The 23765-nt window shown below is 45.5% G+C and overlaps 1 long non-coding RNA gene across 1 annotated transcript; it reads right to left on the bottom strand.

Moving 5' to 3' along the window:
• Positions 1-2737: 2737 nt before the first annotated feature.
• On the bottom strand, positions 2738-23405 carry LOC140471911 (uncharacterized). Its single transcript, XR_011957263.1, has 4 exons — positions 23347-23405; positions 22226-22319; positions 16526-16647; positions 2738-3522 (listed from the first exon to the last, which is right to left on the bottom strand). It is a non-coding gene; the product is annotated as an uncharacterized lncRNA (long non-coding RNA).
• Positions 23406-23765: the final 360 nt, after the last annotated feature.

Genomic DNA, 23765 nt, shown 5'->3' with positions numbered 1-23765 from the left:
ACAGTGTGTTCATTAATACTCTGGCCGTATGGTGGTCAATACTGTGTGCGAATAATCCTGTGAATTGAGAATGTTCAATACACTGTGTGAATAATCTAGTGGCCTGAGGATTGTCAATACTGTGTGTGAATAATCCTGTGGCTTTAGAATGGTCAATAATGTATAGGAATAATCCTGTTGGCCTGAGAATGGTCAATGCTGTGTGGGAATAATCCCGTGGCCAGAGGATGGTCAATACTGTGATTTAATAATCATGTGGACAGAGAATGGTCACTACTATGGGAGAATAATCTTGTGACCTGAGAATGGTCAGTACAGTGTGTGAACTATCCTGTGCACTGAATACTGTGTGTGAACAATCCTTGGACTAAGGATGGTCACTACTGTGTGTGAACAATCCTGTGGCCTGAGGGTAGTGAGTACTATCTGTTGTCAAAAGCTGCCGATGGGTAACTTTCATTGGAACAGGAGGAGGCCATTCAGCCCCTCAACTCTGCTCTACCATTCATGATGATCATAGCTGATGTGTGACCTAACGTACAACTTTCAAAACCGTCTAATTTCATCAATAAACTCCTCTGAAACACACAAGATGAGTATTGGAAAACTAAACATCTGCAAACTCTGGGACATCAGAAACAAAATCAGGATTTGCTGGAAAAATTCAGTAGGTCTGGCAGCATCTGTGGAGAGTGAACCGTTCGTGTTCAGTGATCAGTCAGTTGACCAGCTGTAGCTGACCATTCTGTTGTTTCTGTAACACTGGAACAGGCTCTGGTGCGAGAGGAATGAGATTTTCCAGAACAAACGAGAAAACAGGAGGACGTACTCAATCAGAATTAGGAATTCACTTACCCCTCCCAGTGGGACACTCACCGACACAGTCACACTGCGGAGAGGCCCGTCACCTGCCCCACGTATGGGAAGGGATTTACTCGATCTTACAACCTGCTGAGGCACCAGAGATAGCACAGTGGATTTAGACCCTTCACCTGCTCCATGTGTGAGAAAGGATTCAATCTCTCACCAGCGGAGACATTAGTGCATTCCCATCGGGGAGAGGCCATTCACCTGCTCAGTGTGTGGGAAAGGATTCACTCAGTCCTCTGACCTGCTTAAACACCAGCGAGCTCACTCTGGGGAAAGATCATTCACTTGTTCCCAGTGTGGGGGAGATTCACTCAAATGCAGCACCTGTGAAGTCCCCAGTGAGCCCACACAGGGGGAGAGGACATTCAGATGGTCAGTGTGGGAGAGAGGATTCCTGATTCATCCCTCCTGCTGAGACCTCAAGGAGCCCACCAGAGGAGAGGCCATTCAGATGCTGAGGGTGGGAGAAGGGATTCAGTGATTCATCCCATCCCCCGAGACCCCAGCAGGTTCACTCTGGGTAGGAGCTGTTCACCCCTCTGTGTGACAAGGGATTTGCTGCATCTTCAACACGATTGAGAGACCAGTGAGTGCTCACAGGGAAGTGGTCATCCCCCTGCTCCATGTGGACTGCAGGACTCTGATTCTGATGTTACTGTCCATCAGAGTCAGGAGTGGACCTTGTACATGATGACACTGCTGGAGTATTGATGTGGTTGTTGTTAACCACATTAACTGGGCTGGAGGTGATTGAACTTACATTGCCACTTTCTGAACCTCAGGATGTCTCTCTGGGCAGTAAGTCTCCACAAACAGCAATGTGACAATGCCAGGGATCATCTGTTTTGATTTAAATTGTGACTGTAGCACGGCTGCTTCACAGCATCAGGTACAAGGTTGGAGTCCAGCCTTGGTCAACGGCCTGTGTGGAGTTCCCACATTCTCCCCATGATAGTGTGAGTCCCCTCCAGGTGTTCTGGTTTCCCCACAGTCCAAAGATGTGCAGGTCAGGTGGGTCATTCGTGCTAAATTGTTCACAGTATCCAGGACTGTGCAGAATCGGTGGATCAGCCATGGGAAATGCAGGGTTACAGTGATAGAGTGCTCTGGGTACGATGTTCTTCGGATGGTCGGTGGGGTTTGATGGGCCAATGCTCTCCTCCCACACTGTAGGGATTTTATTCTATGATTGAGGATAAAGGCTACACAGCAGGGTGTCCTTGGAGAAGGAGCATGTAGTGTGGATCAATGCTCTCGATGCCTTTAGATAGAGGTGGGCACCGCAGGGGATATAGTGCTTTATCTCCACCGCTGCCCCCTCCCCACAACTCGACTTAGATTTAGTCCCTTCTCACTCTGTCACTTGTAATGGTTTGCTTGACCCGTAATAGGCTTTGTTTGGAAATATTCAATTGGTTACACAAATGATTTACTGCTGGTGATTATATGTCTCGACTAGAGTGGTGCTGGAAAAGCACAGCAGGTCAGGCAGGATCCGAGGAGCAGGAAAATCAACGTTTTGGCAAAAGCCCTTTTCCAGCACCACCCTAATCTAGGCTCTGGTTTCCAGCATCTGTGGTCCTCACTTTTGCACTGCTGGAGATTATATGTTAACCAAAAGCACAATGGTGTAATGATGATTTTGATGGTGGGAAGGTTGGTGTGATCACATTTCTGGGTCAGAGAAATGGGGAAAAAGAACGCTTCACACCTCACAGAATGACAACTGAAAAGCAGTTAAATCAAATCAAAGGTTCAGACAGGGAGGGAATATTTCCCTGGAGTTTGAGGAGCTGGAAAGTGATGGTGTCTGGGAATAGACAGGATTTTGTTTTACAGGAGGTTGAAAGCTTTAAAACTGTTATATTCAGACAGTTCAATTTATTTTCTTTAATATTACTTCCAGTGCAAAAAGCTCTTACAACACTTTAAATCCAAAATTTAAAACCTTGTGTTAAAGATAAATGTTAAATAAAATCCATCAAACCATCCCTCACTGAAAACTGTTGTGGAAGTGGAATCTCCTGGAGAATCCCTGCCCACTCCTTCCTACCCGGGCTCCATGACTATATACATACCTGGGAGATAGCAGCAGGAGGAGACCATTCAGCCTTTCAATCCTGCTCCACCATTCAATGGGAAACAGCTGACCATCCAGCTCAGTCTCCTGTTCCTGCTGTGTTCCAATCCCCTTTCATGACTTTACCTTGAAGAACTATATCTAAGTCCTCTTTGGGCTTCACTGCCTTTTGTTCCAGTGGCGTTGCGGTGTTACTGTGTGGGTGTAGGTGGGGGTAATGTGATGGTGCTGCCTCCTGGAGGATGCACTCAGCGTCCCTCATCATCCTGCAGTAACATCAACTGGGTTTCAGCAACTAGAGATAGAACCCATTTCCAGGATATGGGCATCACTGGCTCAGCCAGCATTTATTCCCCATCTCTCGTTACCCTTGGGAAGATGGTAGGGAGCTGCTGTCTTGAACCATTCACAGTCCATTTGGCGCAGAGAGACCGACAATGCTGGGAGGGAGAGTGTTGCAGGATTTTGTCTGAGTGATTCTCCATCTTTGGTTCTTCAAATGCTGGTTAACTTAATCACAATCTGCACGTGATTTTGAGATTTCAGTCTGCAAATCTTCACTATCTAGCACCCTGTATAAAAGGAATATGTACAGATTAGAAATTCAGAACAGACAATTCTAGTTTCTCTGGAATATCTTTTTCCCCTTTCTTCCACCAAAGCTGTAACCCTCCAGCCCACTTACTCTCTCCCACTATTCTGACTCTGCTCCCCCCTAATGTACACACTCTACATTCTCATGGAGTTACTGATAAACAAATCCATGGCACCACTTCCCGTCCCTGGTTAGAGTCTGCACCCTTTCTGGGTTCACTTCCTTTCCCTTCAGTTGCTGCAAGTCAATAATGTAACAGCAGAATGAAACAAAAGGAAACAGAAAGGGAGATGGCAGATCCTGGACAGAAGAGGAACCTTCAGACTGCGAGAATGGGTCAGATTCTTCCTTGTTTCTCATTGGTCGATTCCAGTGTTATGACAAGTTGGGAATGGAACTTGGTCCCATCTGGGCGTAGAGTCACTTTGACCCCCCCCCCCGCCCCCCCAACTGATCAATACCATCGGCAGATGCGTCCCTTCTCCAGCCAATCACAGTGTGAAATGCTTTCCGCTAGTTAACCCAAAGAACATGCTCCAAATCCCGCCCACATTCTGTCCATGTACAGTGGTAGGTTTCCCCACACACGTGTGGTCCCTGCCTCAGGGACTGTGGGAGTTGTAGTCCCCATGAAGCCTCTGGAGACCTGTCCCTGGAAAGTGAAAGAAAGTGTGGGCCGGAGGGTGTTGTCTATAGGATATCTATTCAGACACACAGGACATGTGGGCTGCCACTGGGATTTACTGAGACATCCACTTAGACACCTCGATTTCTGATGTAAGGAATATACATTCAGCCAATTGCCGGGTGGGGAGGTTAATAATGGGCAGCAGATTTTAAGCAGAGGTGGCTCAGTGGCTAACACTGCTGCCTCATAGCGTCAGGGACCCGGGTTTGATTCCAGCGTTAGGCAACTGAGTGGAGTTTACACATTCTCCCCACGTCTGTATGGTTTTGTTCGGTGCTCCAGTTTCCTCCCACAGTCCAAAGATGTGCAGGTTAGGTGGATTGGTCAGGCCAAATTGCTCACAGGGTCCATGCATGTGCTGGTTAGGCAATTAGCCACGGGAAATGCAGGGTTACAGGGAATGGGTGGGTCTGAGTGGGATGCTCATCATAGGGTTGGTGTGGATTAGAGGGATGAATACCCTGTTTCTGCACTATAGGGACTCTGTTCTATTCTCATGAGGAAGAATGTACCTATCACAATGTGTTGTGAATCTGTGGAATTCCCTTTTCAAAATGCCGTGGATGCCAAGACATGAACCAATTTAATGAAGAGATACAGATGTTTAATTTGCAATGAGATGAAGGGTGAGAGAGAGTAGGCGGGAAAATCCAGCTGAGACCGAGGTCAGCTCAATCATCACCGTATTAAATGGTGGAGCTGGTTCAAAGGGCTGCATTGCCTCTCCTGTGCCCAGTGCTTATCATCTTACGGTAATAACTGGAAAGCCGAATCCAAAACTCACCACCTTCACCAAAGGAGATTTTCAGAAACAGCAGGATAGTCAGGTGGATTAGCGTTCCAAACTTAGGTAGTGGTTTTGCAATTTTAAACTGAGGGGTGACAGTGATTTATGGTTTTAGACTGTGTAGTACATTCACACCGTCCAGAATACTCTGTTGTGAATATCTATCCTGTACTTTATTACAAAGCCAAGGTCACTGACAATGAAACATCCAGGAAACATTGCCTCCCCTCGTAATCTGATAAAAAGACTTGTCGTTAATCTGGTTGAATTTAGAACACAGAAGGAAAGCAGGAAGATTAAATCCAATCCCAAAATACTGTGCTTAAACAAAGGAGACTACAATAGGATGAGGCAGGAGTTGGCTAATGCAGACTGGAAGCAAAGACTTTACTGTGGGACAGTTGATGGACAGTGGAGGAATATCAAAGTAATTTTTCAAATTTCTCAGCAAAAGTATATATCAGTGAAAAGGAAGGACTGTAGGAAAAGGAGTAATCTGCCATGTCTAAGGCAATAAGGGAGTCTATGAAATTGAAGTAGGAGGCATACAAATTGTCAAAGACCAAGGATAAATTCGGAGATTGGAAAAACTTCCAAGCTCAACAGAAAGCATGATGGGATTGGGGATAAAAAGTGATGAGTAGCTATCCCCAGGGACAGAATAGCAGTTTACTCTGCTAGAGGGAAACCTATTGTTTGGGGAACATATGGCCTCTGTAATTGTTGAAGCACGTAACTGTTACCATAGAGATAATCCTGATCAAGGTCAAAATCACAGCACACTCCAAAAGCCTGTACTTCCAAATAAACCTGTTGGACTATAACCTGGTGATGTGTGGTTTTTAACTTTGTCCACACCACCCCAACCCCGGCTCCTCTCCATCACCATCCCAACAGAAAGCCCCACTGAAACCGAAGTGCCTGTCAGGTACTTGAAGGAGCCATGGGGGTGTGAGGGAGGGTATGTGGTTTAACCACAAAGTGCTGAACTGAACTAGAGTTTTGAACTGCCATTGCCATGGAGATAATATTGAGAGACAGTCTGTATTCAAAGACACAAACCACAAAAGGTATAAGAAGGGGAGCCATACATCAGTCAGGCGGGGAGTTACCTGATGCTGCCTGAAGGCGTTTTGCATGTACACTATCCAGGGAGCTGCCGTGTCTCATCAATAAAGACTCAAAGAAGATCTGAGTTCTGTGCCCAGTTATTCCTATCCAGTGGGGTTTAGGAATATGAGCACACAGCAGTCAGTATTCACAGTGGAGGATACGAAGAACATGCCAGTAATTGATAAGGAGACTGAGGAATGTGAAGACCAAGAAACAACCATTATCACGAAAGAGTTAGAGCTAGGCAAGCTAATGGAGCTAAAGGTAAACAGGTCTCATTGCCCCGATGGAATACATCCCAGGATACCAACAGAGTCCGGGGGAGAAAGAGCAAATGCACTTAGAGTTATCGTGTCCTGCAGCAGAGACAGGCCCTTTGGCCCAAACTGGCCCATGCCGATCAGAATGTCCATCCACGCTAACCCCATTTCCCAGCACTTGGCCCATCTGCTTCTGAAACTTTCCTATCCATGTATTTGTCCAAATGTCTTTTACTTGTTGTTAATATACCCACCTCAACCAATTCCACTGGCAGCTCATTCCATATACATACCACCTTTGTGTAGAACAGTTGCCCCTCAGGTTCCCATGTATTCTTTCTCCTCTAACTTTAACCTGATGCCCTCCAATCCTTGAGACCCTGCGAAAAAGACCGAGTGCATTCACCTTACCCATGCCTCTCATGGTCTTATACACTACTATAAAATATTCCCCTGCGGTTTCCTCTGCTCTAAACAAAAAAGTCCTCACTTGTCCAACCTCTCCCTGTAACTCAGACCCCTGAGACCTGGCATCATCCTTGCAAATTTCTTCTTCATCTTTCCAGTTGAATAACTGAAACCTACACTGCACTCATCACATTTCCTGTGTTTCCCCATGGCACTGGAACCGATGTGACAACGCCAATGGATTACAATCAATGATCAATAATTCACTCCATTACAACAATCCCATTTTCATAGCTTTTTCCATGATGCAGGAATCCTGTTGTCTTTTTGGTTTCATGGTTAATTGTCCTCATACAAAACCAATCTGTGGCTTACCTTTTCCAGGGAAATGTTCCATGATTGTTTAGGATTTCAAAAACCAATGAAATCTCTCTCCACAGTCCCCACGCTAACATGGACTTCGCTGTCTCAGTACTTTTTTCCAGTCACTCGGACATTTGAAATATTCGCCCACGGGCAGAATGCACCACCTTTCCATCCAGATAAAAAGGTCAATGATATTCAGATCGGCACGGATCCAGTAACATGAAGTTCCATTTGAATTTCTCAACTGCAAATCCCCCCTTTCAATACTGTATAACAGAGAACAGAAAGTGCTGGAGATCCTCGGCAGGTCTGGCAGCATCTGAAATGGTGACAGATGCAGGAAACATTGCAGCATTGAAGAAGTGTTGAGATGATCACACCAGGCATGTGCGCTTGATGACCACTATGGATAAGATGGGGACAGGGATCCCTTTCTGGAAGGGCCTTGGTGAGACCACACCTGGAGTACTGTATACACCTTTGTTCCCCTTTTCCAAGGAAGGCTCTCCTGGTTATTGAGAGAGTGTAAAGGAGGATCACCAGATGAGTCCTGGGATGTGAAGATAGTTAAGGACTGCAGATGCTGGAAGTCAGAGTCTGAACAATGTGGACCTGGGGAGGTGCAGCAGGTCAGACAGCATCAGAGGAGCAGGAAGGTTGATGTTTTGGGTCGGGACCCTTTGTCAGTCTTGATAATTAGCCCTGACCCGAAACGTCAACTTTCCAGCCCCATCGTATTCATGCTGGTCATCAAGCATCTATTTATGCTAGTCCCATGTTGTGGCAGTCAGCGTGTAACCGATATTGTAGTGCTTGGTGTGATCATCTAAACACTTCTTCAAGGCTGCAATGTTTCCTGCATCTGTCACCATTTCAGATGCTGACAGACTTGCTGAGGATCTCCAGCACTTTGTTTTTTTTTTGCAGATTTCCACCATTTTGCTGAAGCACAGAGTCATTGACACGAACACAGCTCCAGATTTTGATGACTCACCGTCCTGGGAAGTCAGGACTGATGGCTGAAGAGGGACTCAATCTTCGTTTAATTCTCCTTTCCTGTGGCTTTCTGAGCCGCTAACTACATCATTAATATTCTACCTCCCATTCCCTGTCCTGAAACTGACCCATCTAAGCCTACACCTTCGTTCCCATCCCCCTGCTAGACTAGTTACAAACTCACCAAGAGAACTGGCAAAAGCCCCCACCAGGTTTGTCTCAGCTCTGCCCATGGGTAACCGGTCAGGCTAGTACAGGTCCCACCCAGAAACAGTCCCAGTGCCTGAAGAATCATAACCCTTCTGTGGTACACCATTTCCCCAGCCACACATCCAGCAGATCTACCTTCTCATTCCTGCTCTCATTAGCACATGGCACTGGGAGTAAGTCTGACATTATTACATTTCAGGAGCTACATTTTAATGTATCTCTGCTCTTCCTATATCCATCTTTCAGGCCCTCATCCCTCTGTTTAGCGATGTCGTTGGTATCTGTGTGTTGCACCACCACGGGCTGTTTACCCTCCAGCTCCAGAATGTCCTGCAGCCACTCCATGATATCATGGATCTTGGCACCAGGGAGATTACATCCCATCCTGGATTCATGTCTGTGGGCACAGGAGTGCCAGGCTGTACCCCTGATTATTGAATCCCCTGTCACTATAGCCCTGCCACTGTCAGTCCTCTTGTTCTGATCAGCAGAGCTCTCTGTGGTGTCATGAACCTGGCTAATGCTGATTTCCCGAGAAGCCACCCCACCCATTCCCGCCCTTACAGAATCCCAAGTAGTCGACAGTATCTGGATGAAAAGGGGATAACAAAGGGGGACTCTTGTACTCACTTCCTGAGCCTTTTACTAGATCTGATGTTCACCCATTCCCTTTCTGCCGGTGTAACCCTCACCTGCAGTGTGACTAACTCACTAAACGTGCTGTCCATAACATTCTCAGTATTGCAGATGCTCCACAGTGAGTCCACTCACAGCTCCAGCTCTGAAAGGCAGTTTCCCAGTAGCTGCAGATGGGAACCCTTGCTGCACAAATAGCCGTCAGGGACACTGGAAGCGGCCCTTATTTCCCACATTGTGCAAGAGGAGCACACCACGGGTCTGAGGGCTCCTGTCACAACGTCTCTCTACATTCATCTAGTTACTCCCATTAAGAGAATTTAAATGAGTGAGTAACCTTCCTTCATTCAAACATGTCCATTATAATAACAAAACAAATCTTTACTTAAGCTGATATGTCATATTTCAAAAACTTAAATACTCCACAGGTATCACTAACAAATTGGCTATTCCCATTGGGACTGTGAATTTCTGAAAGGTCTGAACTAAAACGGAGTTTCAGCTTCACCTTCTCCCTGTCTCACCTCACTATTTACACCCAACTGCAAAACACTCTCATTGAGCCAAGCAGCCCTCACAGTGCAGCCCTGTCATCTTCATTGTCTGCTCACACCTACACTGTACTGTTCCAATACACCTCAATGGGAGCTCAGGGACAGCATTGCATCTTTCAATTCAGCCCTTTGTAACCCCAGAGTCAAAATGGACTTCAGCAGTTTCTGAATGAACAGACAGTTGTCAGAACCTGGAACGTTCCACCTGAAATGGTGCTGGAATTTGAGTCCACGAGAAATTTGCGGAGAATTGGAAGTCGGGAGTTTACAGATTAACATTATAAAGTGGATGATTGAGACTAAATCTGACAGTTCCTGCAAGAAGACGAGGTGTAATTTGGATAAACCTGTGCTCTCTCTCAGGCCAATACCTCCTTCCACAGCTACAGGGCCAAGAATTGAACACATACCCCAAGGGTGATCCAACCATGAACTTGAACATCTTTCTGCTTTTGGCTTGACAAAAATATTGAAGATATTTTCCCACAGACAGAACAGACAAACCTTTCTCATTCCACAGTTAAATGCCAATGATATTCAGATCCTGATGACTCTGCTGCCTGTAGAAACGTGTTTATTGAGATCCCAGTCTCAATTATTCTCAATTAATATTCTATAAAATGAATTCACAAAACAAAGCTCAGTCAGTGCAAGTGAAGGCAAACACTTCTCTTGGTTTCTGTTTGATGTGTAAATGCTCCTCTTCAAATCACCCCGCCTCCACCCAGGAAGAGGACACGTTCATGCTCCTTGCTGTACCTTGCCCCAAATAAAGATGGCGGCTATAACCCAGGACCTCTCACTACCTGAGGCCCAAGCCATCTTCCCCTTTGCTGCAAACATGGAACCAAGAGTTTCTAATTCAGACTAACGACCTGCACAGAGTGTAACTAAACCCTCCCAGTCTACACTGATACATTTCATCCGGTTTCTGCTGCCACTCTCCCCTTTCCCCTTTCCGCCCCCTGCACACACCATGGGTCATCATGGGTCCAGTGACCCTTCCTCAGAACCGATGACAGCTGGGAATATTAGAATCCCTTCAGGAAACAGGCCCTTTGACCCAACAATTCCACACCCACCCTCCGAAGTTTATCCCACCCAGACCCATTCTCCTATTCTATTACTCTCCATTTCCCCCGAACTGATGCACATCCCTGAACCCTACGGGAACCTTAGCTGGGCCAATTCACCGAACCTACAGATCTTTGGGCTACAGGAGACAGGGGTTAAAGAGTAAATAATAGGTGGGGACAGAGCCCAAAGAGACACAGGAACATTTGGAAAGACAAAGGAGTGGGAAGGTGGAAAGCTGTTAATGGAGGAGACAGGAACCTTCTAGCATTTCAGTGGCGGTGGTGGAAATGGTGGCTGATGATCTACATTGTGCCTGCAAAAAAAGACCCTGAGCTTCCAGTTGCCTGCTTATTAACACACAAGACTGTTCCCTGTCCAACATCTCTGTCTCATGCTTACTGCAGTGTTCCAGTGAAGCTTGATGCAAGCTGGAAGAACACTTCAGAACATACCAAATGGCTTCCTATTTCAAGGACTGCAATTTCCCCTCCCATGTGGTCAACAATGCCCTCCAGTGTATCTCCTCCACTTCCCACACCACTGCCCTTGAACCCCACCCCTCCAAATGCAACAAAGATGGAATCCCACCATCCTCACCTTCCACCCAGATACAATGCATCATCCTCTGCTCTTTCCACCATCAGATCCAACCCCCTGAGATATATTTCCCTCCCCACCCCTTTCACCATTCCACAGAGACCATACTTTCTGTGACTTCCACGTTAGATCCACGGTCCCCACCAACCCAACTTCCACTCCAGGCACCTTCGCTTGCCACTGCAAGAGATGGAAAATCTTTGCCCAAACCTTCCCTTTAACTCCATCCAAGGCACCACTGGATCCTCCCACATCCAGCAGAGATTTCCCTGCCCACCCAAACACCTCACCTATTGTGTCCCTTGCTCTCGGGACGCCAAATTGTGGAATATTTCAGGGAACATTTCTGGGACACATGCACCAACCAACCCCACCGCCCTGTGGCCGACCATTTCGGCTACCGCCCACTCCCTCCGCCACCATGCTGCCAAGGACATGCAAGTCCTCCATCCCCAAATCCGAGCCACCCGGCAGCTGGAGGAAGAACACCTGATCTTCCATCTTGGGAACTTTCAACCACACGGCATCAAGGTTTCCTCATCTCCCATCCCCCACCTTATCACAGATTCAACCCTCCAACTCGGCACTGGCCTCTTGAACAGTCCCACCTGCCCATCTTCCTTTCCAATTGTCCATTCCACCCTCTCACCACCACCCTCCATCTACAACCACCTATTGCCTCCCTAGCTCCCTTCCCTCCAACCTCAAACACCCCTCCCTGTTTATCTCTCAGCCATATTCCAGCACCCACATTTCTGATGAAGTGCTGACATTCCCAATACATCAATTCTCCTGCTCCTTGGATGCTGCCTGACCTGCTGTGCTTTTCCAGCACCACACTTTAGCACTAACCGGAAGAACAACACCTCATCTCCCAATCGGGAACCCTGCAACCCTCTGGCTTCAACGTCAAATTCAATAATTTTAGGTCCTGAACTCTCCCATGTCCTAGTGTCTTTGCCCCCTACCCCACATACCAGGCCTTGTTATTACGTAGCCTGCCATTACACACTAACTATGGTTAGCCACTAACAGTCCCCATAAACAGCTATTCACCCTCCCCCCATCAGATCGTTATCCACTCCTCTGTCCAACTGCTCTCTTTGGACTCGATCCCCACTTATCATTTACTCCTTAATCCCTACCTTCTGCGTAAAAACAGACTCTTTTTTTCTCAGTAACATCAGTTCCTGAGGAAGCGTCACTGGATCGAAAATGTGAACTGATTTCTTTTCACAGATGCTGACAGATCTGCTGAGCTTTTCCAGCACCTTCTGGTTGTTGTGTGTGATTTACAGCATCCGAAGTTCTTTTGGTTCTAATTTACCCGGAGTATCTAATTCAGGTCCAGCAGACTGAAACAGTGTTTATCAACCTTCCCAGTCCACACTACCTCCATCTCTCTCCCAGTATCTGCTGTCCCTCCCACTCCTTCACATTCAGTCCCCCCTCACAGTGACACTGCGCCTGCAAAGCTGATGGTCATGTGTTGGCCTGCTGGACCCACCCCTCATTCACTCCCACTGGCTGGAGGATCACGCCAACTCTCCTATTGGTCTGAAGCTGTGTCAATCAGCCAAGCCCCATTGTGACCTCAGTGGTGAGATCCTCCCAGGTGCATCAGAGGCTGAGGGGTGACCTCATAGAGGTTTATAAAACCATGAGGGGCCTGGGTAGGATAAATAGACAAGGTCATTTCCCTGGGGTCGGGGAGTCGAGAATGAGAAGGCATAGGTTTAAGATGAGAGGGGAAGAATTTAAAATGGATCTGAGGGGCAATTTTTTTTCCCCACTGAGGTTGGTGCATGTATGGAATCTTCTGTCAGGAAGTGGAGGATGTTGGTACAATTAAACCATTTGGCATCTGGATGGGTATATGAATAGGAAGGGTGTAGAGTGATATGTGCCAAGTGTTGGCAAATGGGACTAGATTAGGTTGGGATATCTGGTCAGCATGGACCAGTTTAACCAAAGGGTTTATTTTCATGCTGTACATCTCTCCGGCTCTGCCCTGGGATGAGCTTCATCATTCACAGTGAATGGGTCAGTATCACAGAGCACAGGGGCTGGGGGCTATTCTGCCCAATGGGGCTGTACTCTCTCCCTCTGGAGATGGTGCCTGTCAGTCCCAACTCACCTCCCATTTGGACATAGCCCTCCAAATCCTTCCTTAAAAATGTTAAATTTCAAATTTGTTTTGACAATAACTACTGAATATGCATCCAGCTGTCCGTCAAACTGTTGCAGATGCTCAGAACTTAGTGAGCAAAATAATCTTCACATTTTTCTTTGCATTATTTGCCAGTTACCTGAAAATAGTTACTAAAAATTGTGACGTTAAAATATTCTCACTCTGTCTCTCTGTAAATGAAATACCCTGGAAACAAATCAACTCCTGTTCAAAATCACTGCTTAACCTTCTCAGCTCCAAGAGAATTGTTTGACCTTCTGCTAACTCTCCATAAAAGAGAAACCTATCTTAATTTTAATTTATTAGTGCCATAGAGATGTACAGCACAGAAACAGACCCTTCAGTCCAACTTGTCCATGCTTACCAGATATCCTAAATTAATCTCATCCCACATGCCAGCCCTTGGCCCATAGCCTTCGAAACCTTTCCCAATCACATATCCAATGAGATGCCTTTTAAATGTTGTAACTGTACCAGCCTCCACACTTTCTCTGGCAGCTCATTCCATACACGTGCCACGTTCAGCTTGAAACTTTGCCCTTAATATCCCTTTTCAATCTTTTCCCTCACGCCTGTGCTTTCTAGTTTTGGACTCACCTAAACAGGAATAAGACCCTGGCTGTTTACCCTATCCATGACCCGAACGATTTTATCAATCTCTATGGTCACCTCTCAGCATCCGATTCTCCAGTGAAAACAGCCTCAGTCTATTCAGCCTCTCCCTATAGCTCAATCCCTCAACCCTGGCAACATCTTTGCATCTTTTCTGAATCCTTTCAAGTTTCACAATATCATTCCAATAGCAGGGAGACCAGGAATGAAAGCAGAATTCCAGAAGTGGCTGAATGAATGTCCCGTACAGCCGCAAAATGACGTCACAACACCTGTACTCAATGCACTGACCAGTAAAGGCAATTACACCAAACATTTACTTCACTACCCTGCCTATCTATGGTTGCACTTTGAAGGAACTACGAACCTGCACTCCAAGATCTCTTACTTCAGCAACACTCCCGAGGGCCTTCCCATTAAGTGTAGAAGTCCTGCCCTGATTTGCTTTTCCAAAATGCAGAACCTCACATTTATCTAAATTAAACTGAATCTGCCACTCCTCAGCCCATTTGATCGGAGTCTCATTGTACTCTCAGGTAACTTTGCTGTCCATTGCACCTCCAATTTTGGTGTCTATTGTAAACCTACTAACCATAGCTCCTATATTCACATAGAAATTATTTATATAAATGGCAAAAAGCAGTGGACCCAACACCCAACCTGACAGCATATTGCTCATCACAGGCTTCCAGTCCAAAAGTACCCTCCACTATGACACTGACTGCTCAGCAAGGTTAGAGCTCATGGAATACAGGGAGAACTAACCATTTGGATACAGAACTGCCTCAAAGACAGAAGACAGAGGGTGGTGTTGGAGGGTCACTTTTCAAACTGGAGGCCTGTGACGAGTAGAGTGTTACAAGGTTCAGTGCTGGATCCACTACCTTTCTTCATTTATATCAATGACTTGGATGTGAACATAGGAAATTTAGTTAGTGAGATGACACCAAAACTGGAGGTGTAGTGGACAGTGAAAAAGGTTACCTCAGAGTACAATGGGATCTTGATCAGATGGGTGAATGGGCTGAGGAATGGCATTTTAGGAAAGCAAATCTTAGCAGGACTTATACACTTAATGGTAAGGTCCTGAGGAGTGTTACTGAACAAAGAGACCTTGGAATGCAGGTAGATAGGATAGTGAAGGCGGCATTTGGTATGCTTTCCTTTATCGGACAAAGTATTGAGTACAGGAGTTGTGAGGTCATGTTGTGGCTGTGCAGGATATTGTTTCGGCCACTTTTGCAACGTTGCGTACAAATATGGTCTCCCTCCTATTGGAAGGATTTTATGAAACTTGAAAGGGTTCAGGAAAGATTTACAAGAACGTTGCCAGGGTTGGAGGATTTGAGCTAGGCTGGGGGGTTAAATAGAGGTTGAATAGATTGGGGCAGTTTTCCCTGCAGCGTCGGAGGCTGAGAGGTGATCTTATCGATGTATATCAAAACATGAGGTGGATGGATAGGATAAATAGACAAAGACGTTTCCCTGGCGTGGGGGATCCCAGCACTAGAGGGCATAGGTTTATGGTAAGAGGGGAAAGACTTTAAAGAGACTTGAGAGGCAACGTTTTCACACAGAGGGTGGGACGTGTATGGAATGAGCTGACAGAGAAAGTGGTGGTGGCCATTATGATTGCAACATTTAAAAGACATCTTCATGTGTATATGAATAGGAAGGATATGGGCCGGGTGCTGACAGGGGGGACTAGATTGCATTGGGATATCTGATCAGCATGTACTGGTTGGACCGACGGGTCTCTGTTTCTGTGCTGTCCATCTCTGACTCTTTGACCTTCCAGCCAATTCCGTATTCAAACAGCTAGTTCCGCCAGTATTCTATGGTATTGAAGCTGCTAACCAGTGTGTTATGTGAAACCTTGTGTCTTTCTCAAGTCCAAGTTAATGATTTCAATGCACAAAGCCATGCTGACTCTCCCGAATCATTTCTTGCCTTTCCAATGACATGTAAATCCTGTCCCGGAGAATCCCTTCCAACAACTTCTCTGCCACTGACTTCAGGCTCACCGGTCTATAGTTCCCTGGCTTTTCCTTACCACCTTTCTCAAATAATGGCACCCATCTTCCAGCACCTCACCTGTGGCGATCGATGATACAAATATTGCAGCGAGGGCCCAGCAAAAGCTTCCCTATTTACCCACAAAGTTCTGGGATACACCTGATCAGATTCCAGGGATTTATCCACCTTTATGCATTTTAAGACATCCAGTACCTCCTCCTCTGTAATATATACACTTGCCAACTTATCACTATTTATTTCTACAACATCTCAACTTTTATATCACCTTTCAGTAAAAACTGACATGAAATAATTACAGAATCTCTCCCTCCTCCTGCTGTTCCATAGACAGTCTTGTTGACTGTTGAGTCTCATGTCCTCTTTTCTGCCTCCTGGTTTCCCGCGAATATACTCCTACTGCCCTTATAGTCCTCTAGGGACTCACTCAAACCCCATGGTCTGTACCTACCATATCCTTTCTTCATTTTCTTAATCAGAGCTCCAATTTCTCAGGTCACGCAGCATTGTCGACGCCTCCCAGCCTTGGCCTTAACGGGAACTTACTATCTGCATATTCTCATTGCTGCAGGCCTATGGAGGCAATGGCAGATGATGACAGAGAAACAATCATTATCAGTAAAGAGGTAGTGTTGGGAAAGTTAACAACTCATCCTTATCTCTGTAATTCCTCTCTAGCCTCTGAACTATCACTATCTCTGGGATCAAAAACATCTCAATCAATGCAACATCTTCCAATCTCTAATCTCCTCCAGTCTCAACACCCTCCCTATCTCTAATCTTGTCCACCCTCACAAATTTCTGTGATGTGCCTTTCTTTAATTCCAACGTTCAGGATAACCCATTTTTATTTCAGATTCCTGAACCCTGAGCTCCACAATGTCCCGCTTAACCTCTGCCACATTTTCGTGCAAAAAATATTAATCAATTCCGTATCACCTATTCTAATATCACCTTCTCTGACCTGGTTTCTATTGTGGCTTGTCATATTCCTATATTACGCGTCTGTGGTCTACATGACAGAAAATGGTTTTGTGGTCCATTGGGTTTATGCTGTAAAGAAATCTCCCAGCTAACTATTTTAATCCCATTTTCCAGCACTGAGCCCAGAGACCTGTCAGCCTTGGCATTGCAAGTGTGTTCCTAAATACATCTGAAATGCCATCGGGATTTCTGTCTCTCACTCACTTCCAGACAGTGAGGTTTAGTGAAACCGTTGCTCTTTGATATCACCCACAGGAACACAGAGCAGCTGGGTCTGTGTGAACCAGAGATCGCCCAAAACATTAGGAAGGATGGCAGGGTCCCTCAGAGGGGGCACAGGAGATTTACCAGGATGGTTCAAGGAATGAGGGATTTTAGTTGCAGAATTTGTGGGGCTTTTTTAACATTAATTACTCATGTGACATGTGTGTTGCTAATACACATCAAGAATAACCATCCACAATTAATAGACTGTCCTTTTCAACCGAGCCCCTTGCCTGCACTGTGGTAACCTTCAGGTTAACCACCACCAGACATCTCTCTCTAATAGAGAGCAGTCCTATGGTCTGGGAGGACAATGCTGACTTGATCTTTCACACAGTGATGCCACTGTCCCTCGGGGATGGGGAGAGGGAATGCTGAAGGTGGTGGATGGGAAACCACTCAGGTACAGTGCTTTACCCTGGAGGATGTTCAATTTCTTTAATATTGTTCGGTGAGGGGGGGTGCACTGATGCAGGCAAGTGGAGAATGTTCCAACACAATCCTGATGTGTACCTTATAGAGAGCAAACAGACATTGGGGAATCAGGGGTTTAGAAAAACTGAGAGTATTCTCCTTGTAGCAAAGGAAATTGTGGGGAGCTGTGACAGAGCGGTTTACAAAAGTTACACATTATAATATTAAATCTTACACCCGTCAGCTCATTATACAAGGGTTACAGAACACATGTTGAAGATTTGGGAAGATCTATTGAGAGGATGGTTTGTTTCAAAGAAGAACTTTTATGCAGCAAATGGTATTGATCTGGAACACAATACTCTCACACAATATGAATATCCAGGTCCTGATGTATTGAGTAATTCTGTCAGTTTGGCGTTACAGTGACTGAGATTACCATCTGAATATCTGCCTGTAATACAAGTTTATAAAATCCGTCACTGTCGGTTCAAGTTTGAAACTCATACAATCCCTTCCTCCTGGCCCAGGAGGACTGTACACATTACCGCTGGTGGAGGTCAGCAGGCAATTCAGGGGCAAATCTATGTGGGTTTCTATGAGTTTCCACCTTGGGACTTCATGTGACTGAATATGGGACAGAATGTTCCAAGATTCAGTGAGATATGGAGAGAAGGATTTGCTTCCTTTTTGTTCTTCCGTGCTGCCGCGGAGCCTCATCAATAAGACATGGGGGTGTGAAAGGCTCATGCAGCTCGATGGGCAAGTTGTCTCCATTCTCACTAAGGGGCAGCAAGCTCCTCCCAGTCATTAAACAGAGTATCCCTGAAAAGATAGCAAATGAGCATGATTCCCACTGCCCAGTGCTCACAGTAAATATTTCAAATAATGAGGGGGAAAATCAAGACAAGGCATAACAGGAATGTTCCAAGAGAATTATAAACAGTTTACAGAGAGATATTCACAGGAAAAGTGGGCAACAAGTTGGCAAATGGAGTATAACTTGGGATAAACTGTAGAAAGCTGCACCACAAAGGGACTGGGATAAAATGAGCAGGAAACACAAAGCTAGCACACAGTTACAACAGGGAATCAGGAAGCGGTATGGAATGTTGTCCCTTATTTCAAGGAATTTGCAACATAAGAGTTTGGAATGTATACCTTAGGGCAACTAAACAAATGGCGAGTGAGACCACAACTGGAGGAACGTGAACAGATTTGGTCACTTTAGTTAACGAAATAGAGCAGTTGATTGGAGGCATTTCAGAGAAGATCCTTTGGGATCATCCCTGTTTTATAGGGATTATCCTGTAAGCAAAGGCTGAACAAGTTGGGAATCTACTCACTGGACTTTGGAAGACTGAGAGGAGATGTCTTTGAATCATACAGGAATCTGTCGAGGTTTGACAGGGTAAATATGGAGAGGATGTGTCCTATTACGGGTGAGTCTTGAACCAGATTTTGGGTCTGTCGCGGAATCAAGGGTTCTGTTTCAGATTTGGCAAGTTAAAGGCAACACTGACACAGGTTAGGGATTCAGTAGCAATGAAGCTGGGGTGAGAAGGAGATAAGCAACGTTTTAGAGATTGGAATTCCTGGTGTTTGTGATTATGTAGATGTCTGATCAGAAGGGCACCTTGGGGTCAGATATGAAAGCAATATTGTGAATAATGTAGTTCTGCCTCAGACACTTCCCAGTGAGAGGGAGGTACACAGCAGTAAGGAAAATGTATTTGGAATAACAACTGAAGGCAATGGGTTTAACAATTTCAGTGTTTCATTGGAATGAATTGCAGCTCATCGAAGCATGGTAAGCAGTTTGATAACTGAGTAATAGTGGAGTAATGGAGACGGATGAAGGGGAGGGAGAGCTGGACATTGTCAGTGTACATGTGAAACCTAACACAGTGCTTTTGGGCGACGTTACCTCCTGGCAGTGTGTAGGTGAGAAACAGGACGGACCAAGGAAAAATCCTGGAGGGACACCAAATACAAGGAATTCAGAAAGGAAAGGGAGAGTGGAGATGGAGCAGGATTTTCCAATGATGGTGAGGTCAGATATCAGTTTGTTGCAGAATGGGAGAGAAGGACATAACCAGAAAAGACAGACAGCTCATGGAACAATATCTGTGAATTGCAAGGGGAGGGGGGTTTGCAGTGACAAGCAGGAGGATGAGAGAGAGATTTGGAATGTCCATAATTTAGCTACTCTAGGGTAAATTGTTAAGATGACCTCTAATAAGGCTTGACAAGGGACTCTAGGAAATGCAAGTTTAGGACTTAAATGAGGAGCATCCTTGTGAGGCAGAATGGCTCGGTGGGCTCGTGGAGAGGGAGGAAAGAAGCAGAGGCAGCTGATCGGATTATCTCAATGTTATTGACAGAGAAACTCCATGTGCTCCTCACTCTTGTTGTTGGAGGGGAGGATTGAGGAGACAGGATAATGGACATTGTTTTCGAAATAATGAAAAACAAAACCTGTGATAGTGATTCTAAAAATAAGTGAACAAACCTGTCGTATTTATCATTTATCAAGAATATTAAAATATACAACTGAAGTTCAGGTTTGAATCCCAAATTGGTAGAGGGTTGCTCTGAAGTCAAGAAAAATAAAGAAACTGGAATGAAGAATCAACTGTTTGCCATGGGACCATTAAGGATGTTTTTTTCTGCCATTGACAATGTCCTTGAGGGAAAGAAAGCCGACAATGGGCCAACAAATCACTCATTGTATTAATCACTGCACAGTCTCAACAAAGGACGGCGTGGTGGCACAGTGGCACAGTAGTTTGCACTGGTGCCTCACAGTGCCAGAGACCCGGGTTCAATTCTGGATGGGTTGCACTTCGGTGGGTCGATGTGGACTTGTTGGGCCGCAGGGCCTATTTCCACACTATGTAATCTAATCTAATCTAAAAGGAATGAAACTGGATGGACCACATTACATCTACCAATGCACCAGCAAATACAACCACAAAATCAGCCCTCTTGTCCCTGCAACTTCTGCCTCACTCTGGGCCAACAAGAGCAGTAGAACTGTACTCCAGTCCAATCTGAAATCTCATGGCCTGGTATATCCCCCACTCAACCATTAACATCAAGCCAGGGGAATCAATCCTGGTTCAATAGTGAATGCAGGAGGGCATGCCAAAAATGAGGTGCCAACCTGGTGCAGCTACAAGCAGCAAAAACAACACCAAATAGAACTAAGTGATTCCATAAACAATGATCTGAGTTCTGCAGTTCTGCCACACCTCGTCAGGAATGGAGATGGACAATTACAGAATCACAGATATCCCACCCTTACTGATGGAGGGGTCTCACACACCATTCCACAGATAAGAGGACAGCATTTGCAGCAATTTTCAGCCAGCAGTGCCAAGTGGATGAGCCTTCTCCATTGGTCCCTGACATCACAGATATGAATCGACTTGGTTTAAAACTCATGTCAAATCAGATCAAGAAATGGATAAGTAGTGTAAAGGCTAGGGGCCCTGCCAATATTCTGGCAATAGTACTGATGGCTGTGCTTCAGAACTTGCTGCCCACCAAGGCAAGTACTGCTCCAGCACTGGCACCTACCGACTTTGTGGAACATTGCTCAGGGATGTTCCAACACAAAAACACAGGGCAGATCCAACTCAGCCAATTCCCCTCCATCAGTCCACACTCACTCAGCAGTGAAGTGATGGAAGGTGTCATCAACAGTGCTGTCACGCAGCTGCTCAGCAATAACCTGTTCTTCGATGCCCAGTTTGGATTCTGCCAGGGACACTCAGTTCCTGAGCTTGTTACACACTTGATTCACAAACTGACAAACAGCTGAATGAGGTGAGGATGACAGGCCAGCCCCACTCCAAGTCCACTATTTCGACTTCAGTGATATCACCTGGCCTCACCAGTGTCTCAGCTCATTTACTGAAACTCTCATTCATTCCTTTTGTTAACTCTAGATTTCATTATCTAAATCCACTCCTGGCCAGCATCCCACATTCACCCTCCCGATAATCTCAAGAATATTGAAAACTCGACTGCCGAAGTGCTCACTTGTACCAAAACTTGCTGATCAATCAAAAGATCAATAAGCAACAACAATTTACTTTCGCACCTTTGAATTAATTCCTGGCTGTAATCATTCCTATCTCCCTGCACCACACACCCTTTCATATCTCAATAGCTCATTTTAGTTCAGACTCTCAATGATGTGTTTATTTTTGAGTTCACCTGTGTGACTGTTTCTATAGACTCCAAGGGAACATGGTCTGGAATACCCACTCTAACCCTCTAAGATCTACTTTCTTCCTTTAAGGCATTCTTGAAAAACTGCTTATTTGGCAATGGTTGTGGCCACTGGACACAATATTCTCCATCTGTAGCCTTATGTCAAAAGTTCTCAATAATATTTTTGTGAAATTAAAACCATGATGATTTGTACAGATATCTTCCACTCTTCAATATCACTGAGTAAGTAATCTGTAGTGTCTCTTACCCAACCACCTTCACCACACAAACTGCAGCAGTACAAGGCAGTCAAACATCACCCTCTCCACAGGCAACAAGGCTTTGGGATTGATCACTGGTTTCTGTGGAAGGAGAAATACAGAGTTGATGTTTCAGGGAGTGCAACATGGATCACAGGGAATGGGAATGGGGCAGAATTTGACTGTCAGAAATGGAAGGAAAATGCACTCGCTTATTGGAAAAAAGAATTCCTGACTGTCAAAGATATTGTGGAAAAAATAACCTGATAATGGAACAGCATATGGTCAGGAGCCGGGCAGCAGTGGACAATTCATTTGCATTCCTGAAGAAGGGCTTATGCCCAAAACATTGATTCTCCTGCTCCTCGGATGCTGCCTGGCCTGCTGTGTTTTTCCAGCTCTACATTTTTCAATTCATTTACAAAACAGCTGTGAAAGTAATAGTAAAATACTATACAGAGCAAAAATATACCCATGAGACTGAGGAAGCTAGATAATCAGAGAACCCAGAGGTGAACCAGAGCAGAGTTCACTTTTATGATCCCAAAGTCAAAGATGTCTAGCACAGAAACAGGCTTTTTCGGTCCAACCTATGCCAACCAGATATCCTAACCTAATCTACCTAAATTAAATTCTTTTTGCCACTCCTCAGCCCATTGGCCCATCTGATCAATATCCCACTGTACTCTGAGATAACCTCCTTCGTTGTCCACAATACCTCCAATTTTGGCGTCACCTGCAAACTTACTAACTATACGGCCTCTATTCACATCCAAATCATTTAAATGAATGACTAAATAAATCCAGAAAAAAAAGTCCATTTCTCTGGGTTTGAATGTGCTCTGTGTAAATCCTGCCCTATGACTCTTTTTACCAGGGAAGGCTGTACATACATCCCTCTGAACTTTGCCCCCTACAAAGATGGCGGCCGCGCACGTGTCCAGTGAATCATTGCCCCGAATAAAGATGGCGGCGCTCACTCGGGCCGATTACTCAACGAGGCATATTCCCGTTTGCTGCAAAAGTTTCAAATTTGTATTTTCCGATGTGTACCAAATGATTGTAAAACCTCTCAGACCATACCAACACCATTTCCCTCCCGCTTCCTGCTGTTTATTTCTTTCCTTACCGACAGCTCTCCGCGCACACACACTCTGAACATCCGCGCCCCAGGAAAGTCTCGTCCCCCCTCATTCACTGATTGGTCGGAGGACCAACTGCCCCGCCAGGTCCTCCAGCTCCGCCCCTGCCTAGGCATTGGTCCACCGCTGACATCAATCACTTCTTGGGTCCAACCTGTCGATGTTAACCAGATGTACTCACCTAATCTATCTAAATTAAATCCTATCTGCCACTCCTCAGCCCACTGGCCCATCTGATCAATATCCCACTGTATTCTGAGATAACCTTCTTCATTGTCCACAATAACAACTGTTGGCTGGAGCTTGCGCACTGCTTCGTGGCTTTTGTTGCTGTTTCTCAATTACAAGAGTGAGGGACAAAGTTAAAAATCACTCAACCAACTGATGAACGACAGGCAAATTAGTG

The sequence above is a fragment of the Chiloscyllium punctatum genome, unplaced genomic scaffold (assembly GCF_047496795.1).
Source record: "Chiloscyllium punctatum isolate Juve2018m unplaced genomic scaffold, sChiPun1.3 scaffold_198, whole genome shotgun sequence".
In the NCBI taxonomy this organism is placed as follows: domain Eukaryota; kingdom Metazoa; phylum Chordata; class Chondrichthyes; order Orectolobiformes; family Hemiscylliidae; genus Chiloscyllium; species Chiloscyllium punctatum.
This window is presented reverse-complemented; position numbering and strand designations above follow the sequence as displayed.